The sequence below is a fragment of the Equus asinus genome, unplaced genomic scaffold (assembly GCF_041296235.1).
Source record: "Equus asinus isolate D_3611 breed Donkey unplaced genomic scaffold, EquAss-T2T_v2 contig_1, whole genome shotgun sequence".
Taxonomy (NCBI): domain Eukaryota; kingdom Metazoa; phylum Chordata; class Mammalia; order Perissodactyla; family Equidae; genus Equus; species Equus asinus.
Genome location: NW_027224738.1, coordinates 2,758,692 through 2,770,905, shown reverse-complemented (window position 1 = coordinate 2,770,905; position 12,214 = coordinate 2,758,692). Strand labels below are relative to the sequence as shown.

The following is a 12,214-nucleotide window of genomic DNA, read 5'->3' as shown; positions in this document are numbered from 1 at the left end:
CTAGTTATTGTGGGTTTTTGTCATTGTGGTTTAGAGTACACAATATGTCACCCCAAATATGCCACTGGGGCATAAGGATTATTCTGAGTTGAAGGCAATTGAGAAGAAGCAGATATAAGAAAAGCTCTCTGCCCTCTCACTATTTGCCCAAAAGCAGGACATACATTCATAAAGGTGTCCCCTCTCCTTTTTACCAGGAAGGACAGAAGTTAATCACTGAGACAACTTGGGACACTTATGGGCCCTTATCAGCCCCAAGACAGCACCAGAGGAATTCACATCACAAACTTTGCTAAAACAAGCCCTTATCTACCGTTAGGTCCCCATATGTTTCTTTTCCCACAATTTGCTGCCTCTAGAAGCTCAAAGCTCCTTTATCTTGTGCTTCTCCACATAATTATTGTTCTTTGCTAAAATGCTGAACAAGCCCAAATTCTGACCGCTCCTTTGACTTACTCATCTTTGAGGTCTTGTGTAAGCACAATGCACACGTTAATAAACTGTTTTTCTCTTGTTAGTCTGTCTCTTGTCAGTCTGATTACAGGGCCCCAGTCAACGAACCTGGTGTGGGAAACGGTTTTTCCTCCCCTACAGTTTCAATTATCTCTTGTATTTAAAAAAATGATTACCTCTGTAGTAGTTTTATTTAGCTAGGACAGCTCTCTATTAGGTAATAGTGTGACTGTCAAAAACATTTATCTGTGATAATAGTATACGTTGCAAGATATTACAGTAAATAATTTACTATAAATGTGTAGAAAGTAACTAACCACTTTCAGTCTCCCGTATAGTAAGATTGTTTAAAAGAAAAAAAGACTTCTTGGGCCCCACCTCTGAAAATTCTGATGCAGTAAGTCTGGCCGGGCCTGGGATCCACATTTTAAAGAGGCTCCAGGTAGCTCCTATCCAGATGGTCTAAGGACTGCATTTAGTAGGGCAGGGCAGAGGGTACAGAGTATTGTCAAGTAGGAAGGTTCTTCAGGCTAGCCCCACCCCCACCCCCACCCCTCAGATTATGAAAACCCCAGCAGCCGCTCCCCACGGCCCTCCCTACCCTGCTCCTGTGTGATTTTAATGCAAACTCTGTTGCTCTAAAGCTGTGGTTTCCATTCCCAAAGATTATGATTTAAGTGGCCTAAGGTAGGGCCCACATATGAGTATTTTTAAAAAGTTCCCAGGTAATTATAGTGTGCAGCTGAGGCTGAGAACTATTGTTTTAAAGGTGTATACCAGGAAGCAGGGAGAATGTACAATTGGACAGGTACAGTAGAGTTAAAATAGAGACAAGGGTGTAGATTCGACCTAATTGGTAATAGAGAATCCTTGCTGGTGCTTGAACAAGAAAGTAAGACTATCAAAACAATGCTTTGAGAAGATTAATTCACCAGTGATACACGGTGGGGACTAGACGTAAGGCAACTTCAGGGTGTGGGAAGAGGTGAAGTACTAGGTAATTGGCATACGTCAAATATAGTCATAAAATGGGAGGATAACCATGGGGCAGAGAGACTGAGAACACAAGACTTTCTAAGGTGTGTTCCCACTAAATAATCTGAAGCTAAACTTAGCCCACAATTACATTTTGTCAATAATATGAAATTGCAAATCTTATCTTCCAGTCTTGGAAACAGATTAAAAAGTGAACTTAAATGTGTGCTGTCCCAAAGGATAATAAAGGTGTTGAATAACAGTAGGGAAAAAATGCCTTAAGTTCCTGTTTTATTACTACTTAAAACAAAATATGTCTGTATCAGACAGTTATTAAGTATTAATAAGATACACATTAAAATAATTATTTCCCCTAAAATGTTAAAGACGAGAGAACAGAAACTGTCCCTCCCACTTGGACTACTTTGTCCTTTGTGCTCACTGAAACACCTGCTCACCCTCTGTGCGCAGTCTCGAAGGCTGACCCTCCCGGGTGGCTGCATGCAGAAGCTGTTCTCCTTCTTTCGACTTTGCTCTTTTGAAGCCCCCTCACGCACCTACCACAGTACTTGAGCATTTTATATTTAGAGGGTGAAGGGAGTAAAGACAAGAAGCCACTGGTTTCTCCTTAGGTATAGAACTAACTCTTGGAGTTGCTTTTTCTATTTTAATTTGCCTTAATCAATTATCAAGGAAATATGCCACACTCACAACATCATATCTATGTCGCTAGAGCATAAGAGAACAGCACACATGAACTGATCAGTTTACCTGTGGAAAAGGCCATGCCCAAGCACGTGTTGAAGCCAGTGATGGCCAGAATGTCATCAAAGCTGCCAGCAGCCATGAGTAAGGTCGGGACACCTTTTTCAACACCATAGCCCCCTTCCTGCAAAAGGAGCATTGAAGGCACCACCACAGCTGGAGACACAGCACCTAAGACAAAACTAAGCAGGCAGCACTTTAAATATTTATGATAGCATCTTCTTCATTATTACTATTATTAGTGAAATTATAATAACCTCCACTCTTTCAGAGGTTACACTTTAGACAATTACAGTCTTTCAAAGGCAGTGAAGTCCCAAACAGAAACACACGCACAGCTACAAGTTCTACAGAACACTTCTTCTGAGCGTGGCCATGGACAACTTGCGTTGGGACTACGCAGCCTGTCTGAAATCTGTATTTACGGCTGGTCTGGAAGACCTAATGGGGTGAGGCCCCAGGAATCTGCCTTCTATCTAAACAAAACATCCACGGCATGAGGTTTGAAAAACACGGCCATGGACTTTTTGGATTGGAATCCAGTGATGCGAGGCCTTCTATCAGGACCTGGCATGTAAAAATCAGACAACAGATTAGAAGAGGAAGGCCATAGTGACAGTAACAGTGACACTGATAACGGCAGCAGTAGGATAGCAGAAAGCATTTATGAAGCTCACTATGTACCTAACACCATTTTAAGCACTTCACATATATTAACTAATTTAAACCTCACAACCACCCTATGAGGTAGCTACAATCATTATCTTTGTTTTGCAAATGAGGAAATGGAGGCACAAAGAGATTAGGTAATTTGCCGAAGATCACATACTGGAAAGTCAGAGCCGAGATTTGAATCTAGGCAGTATAGCTCGAGAGTGTTAACCGTGAGAAGTAAGTAGTTCTTACTTCTTGCCTACTTATCAGCACCAAATTATTATTTTTTTTTTTAAAGATTGGCACCTGTGCTAACATCTGTTGCCAATCTTTTCTTTTTTCTCCCCAAAGCCCCCCAGTACATAGTTGTAGACTGTAGTTGTGAGTGCCTCAGGCTGTGCTATATGGGACGCCAATGCCACCTCAACATGAGCCGTGGGGCTGACCCCAACACCAAATTCTTACCAAGTACTTTCATATTTATTTACTTCTTATGGCTCTTAAATCTTAGAAGTAGGAACCGGGGGCTGTCCCAGTGGCATAGTGGTTAAGTTCATGTGCTCTGCTTCGGCGGCCCAGAGTTTGCTGGTTCAGATCCTGGTGTGGACCTATATACTGCTCATCAAGCCATGCTGTGGTGGCATCCCACATAGAAGAACTAGAAGGATTTACAACTAGGATATACAACTATATACTGGGCCTTTGGGGAGAAAAAAAAAGAAAAGAGGAAGCTTGGGAACAGATGTTAGCTCAGGGCCAATCTTCCTCACCAAAAAAAAAAAGAAGAAGAAGAAGAAGAAGAAGAAAGAACTAACAGCAGGAGGAAAATACAGCAGAACAGATAATCATAAGAGCCTGGTGAAAGGAGGAGGAGGCCTGTGCTAGGTGTGGATCACCGTTGAGCATTCGTTATCCTTTGTATGGACTTTGAGGAGAGATCTGGCATCTCTCACTGGCATGGAATCAGGCATAATAAAAGTCTATTACTTCCTCAATAGTTTAAATTATTATAAAACTGTCAAAGTTAGCACCTACAAAGACATACACTATATTTTGAAGTTATAATGTTTATATGCTGGTATATTAATAGTCATAATATTATGCTGGAATATCTGTATTGTATTTTCTGATGTCCTTACGAAAATATTATGCATTCACTTGTATAGCGTCAGAGAAAGTCCTAAATGTCCGTGTGTATTTTCATACGACAAAGAAAAATCATTACCCCAGTATAAATCCCCATTGCCACGGCAAACCCATTAGGAAGTGGGCAAGAAGAGCAGATGAGCATGCCTCCACAAGACAGGGACCCATGGCTAATCTTACACAGACACCCTTCAGCTTCCTCAGGGCCTGAAATATAAAAATAGACATACGAAATAACCCTCTAAAGACACACAGAGAGAATGACATTAAATGCTTTTTCTTCAGTGTTCAGACTGTCTGGATCATCCATCATGAATTTTCCAGGTAATGAGTTTTATTTAACAAACATTTCAGTGTTCTAAGTGTTTTAGAGTTGGCTTATTAGTCCTCATAGCAACCTATGACACAGGGGATAATATTATCATCATTGTTTAGATTTTCTCATCCAAAAAGGCACAAGTTAAAGCTGTTCTCCAAGATCATGAAATTAGTGAGTGGTGGAGCTTGGTTTGAGCTCGGCCAGGCTGCTTTCAGAGTCTGTGCTCATAACCTCCACACTAGCTGATCTAACCGTCTCGGTGTTGGCCATATGTATAATTTGTGGCCCCAGAATGAACCTGATGTAAAGGCAATCCTCAAGAACATTCATTCCTGCTTTCAAAAGCAAACACGAAAAAAGCACACTTTGAGACTCATTCTGTATGCTAGGCAGTTTTCTGAGCCAGCATAGTTAGTCCTAAACACTCGTATAGGGCTTTCCACACCAAAAATATGATGTCTTCTCTCTCACAACCCTTATTTATAACTACGGCCTGTATCTCTGTCAGAGAAAAGGGGAGCCTTTATTCTTGGTGCTGTCCCTAGATAGACAGTAACTCCACCTTTCTCCAAGAGAGAGTATGGGAACATCTTTTGGGGACAGTCCTGTATGAAATAAATTTCATTCTGTCGTTCTGAATGCTGTGCAAAGTGTCCACATCCATTTCCTAAAGCTCAGTCATTCTAAATACTTGCAATATTGGAAGAACAAAATTCCAAGTCAATAATTAGAAATTTATACTTCAATACCTGTGGATCAAGCCCAAGGCCAGCACGAACCAATATGACAGATAGTGCTATGCTTCTCAAAGCGGAAGACCACTTCTGCTTGATCTGTACGTTATCATTGATGACAGGGATATTTCTGATGAGAAACCCAGCAAGCAGCATGCCTGGGATGGAGAAATCAAACAAATCTTTAGTTTTCAAATACAGAAAATATTTTCAGTACTTTAGATGTAGAAGAGACTATCCCAGGATTATAATCCCAGGAACCACTTCTTTTATGCTTAGTCCTTAGATGAAATTATGTCAAACTTTTAATGAAAAAAAAAATTACAGGAGCTAAGAAAAGGCTTTAATATGCAGATAAAAATGAAAGATTAGAATAATTAATAATTCATTAATAATTGAACCTGAAAGAGAGAAACAGGATGTAGTATTTGGGTAGAAAGTATGATCAAATTCTGAATATAAAATGTTTTAATACAAGGCCCAATTCAGTCATCTCTTTGTATGCAAACAGCAGAAAGATTCTAAAATTATTTACCATGCCAGATTACTTGAAATATCAATACCTATATGGGCTCTATTTTACCTATTTTCAAACCAGATAATTTAATAAAAAACATATAACCTGCTTTGCAAAGGCTTAGAAGTGAGTTATCATGAAATAGACATTGTTCTGTCATGTCAGCTGGTGACTCTTCTTTCCTTCAGCCATTCAACATTTATCAAATGCCTTCGGTACTTTCGACACTATAGTAGGTATTAGAGATATTGCAATGAACAAAGGCTCAGTACTATCCCTCAACAAGCTTTCAGTCTATGGGGGCAACCTCAATTTTATGGAAGCATGAGGAGGCCTTATACAAGCTGAGACAAGGAAGGGTGAGTCAGCAGGGGCCAAAGAAGGGGAAGGGGAATGAAGAAGGGGCTGGAGAAGTTGAGAAGTTTCTGGGAGAAATAACAGTTTCTTCCAAGGTATGAAGGGAAAGTGTGACACATTCTGGGAACTGCAAGTAGTTGAGTGTGCCTGAGGAAGCCGGGTAGTTTGTCAGAAAATCCTGCCCTCCCTGATACCACATGCCCAGATAGGGGAAGGATTTCTCCTCAGAGACTGCAAGCTGTCCACACTCCGTTCTTCTCCAGCAGGACTCTTTTCTTACCACGTCCTTATATGGACCACACTTCAAAGGACTAAATAAATTTACTAACTTTGGGTTGTTTTATATGTAAGCTATGAGAATAGAGATGAATTACAAGTATAGCTTTTTGTGACTTGTTCCAGACACCATTAGGCAAGGAAGCATCTCTTCCAGGCATTTCTCATTGCTGCCATTTAATCTAGAAGAAGTTATGAATTCTGCAGTCATGATCTTTCTAGAATTTTTGAAAGTAAGAACCAGCCTACAATAGCTGTTTTTAAAAGAATAATAATATATTTGCTCATGATAAAATTAAACCATGACAGACAATGTAAAGTGACCAGCACATGTCCTACCCCAAGTGCAACTTTCCAGCTTCATTCCCCAAAGGTTTCCACTGTCCAGAGTTTTCTGTGCCCTTCCAGAAAGTTTCTCTACCTATTAAAGCATGCTTCTCTGTGTGTGTGTACGTGTGCTCTTTTGCACTGGACTCAAATGAGAGCATGTTTAAATACCATTGTATAATCTGTTTCTTTTCCACTTAACAATATATCGTGGACATATTCCCAATGATGCACATATATATTTGCCTTGTTTTTTTTAATAGTTGGAATAGTTTCTCGTTGTGTGGAAGTACCATAATTTTTGGACTAAGTAAGGGACTTGAAGGACCTTTCCAGACTTTTCATTACAAACAGTGCTGAAATGAGCACAGTATTTATTAACTGCATGCCAGACCCTTACTCTACCCTGGTAATGCAGAGGCAAGCTACACCAACATGGGCCTTGTCCACATAGAGCTTACATATTTGTAGGTTTGTGCAAGTATATCCATAGGATAATTCTTAGCAGTGGAAATGTTAGGCTCCAGGGTACAGTGTATATCATTTTTATAGATATTAATGAATTACCAGCCAAAAATGCTGCACTAACCTTACATTTCATTAATTTGTCAACAGTTCTTTACTGAAACTTAAAATGTGAATCTAAACCAGCCCTAAATTGATTATAGCATACAACTACCTGAAATCAAAAGGAATAATAGTCTAATAAGAACTCACAAATATGTAGGAGTTTCTTTTGGAGTTTTGGAGGGGATGAAGGAGCATTTTTCATTTCTGAGATGAATGTACAAACAATTTCCCTGAGACAGTTCTGTTTGCCGATGGCCTCCGTTGATGTGGCCACCTGACTGTGATTAGGAAGGCGCCCCCTCTGGCCTCTGAGCCCCTGGGGGGGCCTTTCCCTTGGGTGTGGAGAAAAGAATACCTTCTTTGATAAGGAGTATTCTTCTTTCCTCCTTAATTTCTATTACGGAAATTTTTTAAAACATGCAAAAATTATCAATACATGGCCAATCTTATTTCATCTACTCTCAAGTTATTTTGAAGCAAATCATTATTGAAAAAAATTTCCAGCAACCCAGACCATCAGCAAAGGAAACAGTGTCCTAGGAAAGTTGTTTTCACATTCATTTTTGGAATAAAAAATGCTCCTTCATCCTCCATCTCTGGCAATTATTTCAATGAATTTTTAAAAATATGGAATACGCAATCACCACACGTGTCTGCCTTAACAAGTCTTCTTTATGGATTCAGATAATGTTTCAGTTTTAGATACTGGCCCTAATACGCTAAGAGCCAGTAAACTTCTGTCACAAGCGTACCACTATAGAAAGGGATGGTAAGACACATTACGTACGTGACTTTTAAGAATGATTTCAGTGACCTCAGGAGATTTCATGTAATCACAAAGCCCAAGGATTTATCATTTTGCAACATGTGTATTTTGCTTGTTGCAATAACAGGCATGGAGTGGAAAAGAGAAGGATGAGGTGTAAAGGGCCTTTTCATGGCGTCTAGAACAGTAGTCCTCAACTTAGGTTGCATATTAGAATCACCTGGGGAGCTTTTAAAAATTCTGATACCCAGGGCTACTCCATTCAATTAGTTCAGAATCTCTGGGGTGGGTCCCAGGCATCAGCTTTTTAAAAAATTTCCCAGATGATTCCTACGTGCAGCCAGGTTTGAAAACTTATGATTTTTCTGTGGAAAGTGTGGTCTTTGAGCTTATTAGAAAGGCAGAATCTCAGGCCTCACCCCAGACCTACTGAATTAGAGTCTGCATTTTAACAAGATCCAAGGTCATTCTCTGGATAATAAAGTGTGAGAAGCTCTGACTTAGATGCAGGGGTTAGTAAACATTTTCTGTAAAGGGCCATACAAGAAACACTGCAGGCTTTGTGGGCCACATGGTGTCTGTTATAAGTTCTCAGCCCTGCCACTGTAGTATAAAAGCAGCCACAGACAATATGTAAATGAATGAGCATGAGTGTGCTCCAATAAGATCTTATTTACAAGAAGAGATGGTTTGCCAACCCTTTATCATAGCACACAGGCATATTTAGAAACAGCCCCCCTTTTGTTTTTTGGTGAGGAAGATTTGCCCTGAGCTAACATCTGTGCCAAGCTTCCCCTATTTTGTATGTGGGACACCACCACAGCATAGCTGACAAGGGTGTAGTCCACAGCCAGGACCGGAACCCACGAACCTGGGCCACTGAAGCAGAGTGCACGGAACTCAACCACTACACCACCGGGCTGGCCTAGAAACAACCCATTGTCATAATAATTCAATTAAAAACTTTAACAAAAAGCACCCATGATAAACAATATGAATTAAGTGAAATAACTTGAATTTTACCTAAATTGAAAAATATATTGAGAAACAGTGTAGAGTAAGATGTAAATAATTCTACTTCTTTTTACATTTAGTTTCAATTGCTCACCACAAATTCACAAGAAAATAATTTTGGTCTATGTTAACAAATCCTGAGGTCCTCACTAATAGAAAAAAATTTTTACTTAGGAAATGTGTGTGTGTGGGGGGGTCTGGCCCTGTGGCTGAGTGGTTAAGTTCATGCACTCTGCTTTGGCAGCCCAGGGTCTCACTGGTTCGCATCCTGTGCACTGACCTAGCACCGCTCATCAGGCCATGCTGAGGTGGTGTCCCACATAGAGGAACTGGAAGAACCGACAACTGGAATATACAACTATGTACTGGGGGGCCTTGAGGAGAAGAAGAAATAAAAAAAAAAAGAAGATTGGCAACAGATGTTAGCCGAGGGCCAATCTTTTGAAATAAAAAAAGGAGATGTGTGCAAATATGCATGTGTAAAAGGTACATGGTTTTTAAATAAAACTTAATGATTTATAAATCTGTGAGAAAGGGACACAAAATGTCTTTTGTGGTATACTGAAAGTAGTACACTGAAATTTTGTAATATGGAATTTTTAAAAGAAACATTAAAGATATAATACCTAGTTTTAAGACTAATTTTTACGTGTCGTATCTGCACAGTTCTCATGGCCTCTGGAAGAATAGTTTTGTAATACATGTTGGAACTTCACTCGTTTGTCAATGATGTGAGTGACTGACAACATATTAAGCCCTGGGCTGCAGCATTTGCTGATTTCTGTATTACAGATACTTCTACCAGGGCTGATGTTAACCTACCAACCTGACGTCATTGAACGTGGAGCTGGGAACAGATGGGCAGTGACACACCGTGATATAGTATTTCCATAATCTCAAGAGGAGAGATAAGAGGAAAATGTAGTAAAATAATTAAGAAGTGATTGGTTTTGAGTATTGCTCTTGTGTTTAATGCAAGTTATTTAATTGTAAGTATATATAATTTAATTTTCAAATTGCTGTTTACCAACTGGCTCATAAAACTCATCACAATTTAACAATCAGCTTTAAGGGCCAGCACAGCAAATACAGAAATAGTTTATTCCTTTATTTCCCAAACTACTATTTTAAAAATATGATTTACTCTGAAGGACACAGGAAGTGTTTGGTACTTACCAAGAAGAGGAGGCAGTGGAGGCAACGTAGGTAACTTAATGAGCCCCAAAAGTTTCCCTCCAAAGATGGCACAATAGAACAGGATTATAATTCCAAATAGGTTTCCTCCAGGAAGACATTCACTGCCAGTAATTGACCACACTACAGCCCACAGAAGAACAAGGATGGTAACTGAAATAAACCAGGAAAACTTCTATCAATAAGTTGTCATATGTCGGTTTTGATATAATCTAAAAGTTTTTAAAAATAAAGACTGAATACACATACAAATATTTACAACCATGTGTAAGTTTTGAAGAACACCAGTGATATGAACAACTGGGTAATTACCAACCATCTGAAGAAATAGGATACTACCAGTGCCTTGAAGGCACCTCTGTGTTCCTCTTAATCCCATCCCCCATCGCCTTCCACACTGCTACAACTACTACCTTGAACTTTTTTTCTTTTTACCATTCCCTTATTATTCTTTTTAATTTTACTATAAATATATCAGTAGTTAATAAAAAGAGAAACAATCACTATCTTTAACCTCTTCACAGGAGCATGAGAATACTTGAACAACCACACTCCCCTATTTTAGCTCTGCCTTGAATTAAACATTAGCATTGTTTCTCTTCTATGTTGACGTTTGTTTAGAATTACTCAGATACTTACCTTTTTGGGGGGGCCATCATTCATTGTGGCACCTCAAACCTTTCCTCTGGGACAATCATCTGGTTACCTGAAGTATTTGCTTTAGTAGAGGCATTTCTGTTAGAATGCAAAATATGTTTCCCTGTTTCAAAAACCTTGTGTTCTACAAAATCAGACACTGAAAACAAAAAGACTTATGGGAAAAACAGAGTTGGAGCAGACGACCCAAAACTCAAAACTCAAAACTTGTGACCAAAGCACTAAAAAACAGTAACAATTCTAATACAGTATCAGCACAGTTAAATCTCTACTGACATCGCATCTAAAGTCAGTCTCTTCTTTGCAGACTTAAACCCTGGAACCACACTTCCTTTTTCCCGAGATGTAGAATCTTGAGGGCATTTGCTTTAAATAGAGAGCAGCTCCATCAAAATCTTATGCAGATTGTAGCTTATTCATCAAACAAAGGTTTGTTTGTTTTTAACTGAGGGAAAAGTGTTGGCAGCTTCTTCACCTGTACTGTCAGCTTCTTCATCCACGTGTGGTTTCATTAGATAGCTTAACATTGTGGGAAGTTTCAAAAGTCTTTGAAGCCCCTAAACCAGCAACTAACTGCCCAAAAAGAACGCACTTTCACAGAGATTTCAGCTTTTTAAAAGGTCCTCAAGTTGATAAGGCTTTATCTTTAATTGTAAGAAAACATCTATCTGATTTTTGTTTTCAATTCACTTTGTATTCACTTGCTATTGCTTGATGATGAAAAATACTAAGGTGACAGGAAAAATTATGTACAAAAATGCAAATTCCATCTGGCACTCACACAATTCCCTATTTACCATCGCATAAGAGCTAATTGATGGTACAGAAACTCTCTGTAGCAAAGCATGTTATGTTTCTCATAAGGCTCTGTTGGTAGTAAAGTCTTAGTTTTGTCTGAAATTATCTTCATTTTCATTCTTAAGACAGAGTTTTTCTGCATATACAATTCTAGGTTGAGAGTTACTTTCTCTCAGGTCCTTGAAAATATTACTCTTTGGCTTTCTGGCTTTCATTGCTGCTTTTACGTCTAATTTCTGCTTTTTTAGGGAATTCTTTTTCTTTGGCTGTTTTTAAGATTTTTTTCTTTTCTTTGGTTTTCTGCAATTTCAGTTTGATGTATTTAGGTATGACTTCCTTTCGGTTTGCTTGGGATTTAAGTTTTTCACTAATTCTGGAAAATTCTCAGTCTTCATTTCTTCAAATATTTCCTCTTCTCCATTCTCTATTCTCTTTTTCTGGAACTAAGATCAGACAGTCATACTCTTCTCCATGTTGCTATCCCTCATTTTCACATTTTCCATCTTTGTGTGAACTGCATTCTGGATAATCTCTTCAGATCTCTTACTAGTTCACCAATTCTCTTGTCACTTAACCCACTGCTTCATCTATCCACTGAGTTTTACATTTCAATTACTGTACTATATCTTTCATTTCTAGAAATTCGACTTGGTCGTTAGCAAAATGTTTATTTTTTAAAAATAGTTCCTTGT

General features: G+C 38.9%; 1 pseudogene; it reads right to left on the bottom strand.

The window, feature by feature from the left end:
- Nucleotides 1-12,214, bottom strand: part of LOC139042841 (sodium/hydrogen exchanger 9B2-like) — a 54,532-nt pseudogene that overhangs the window by 19,304 nt on the left and 23,014 nt on the right.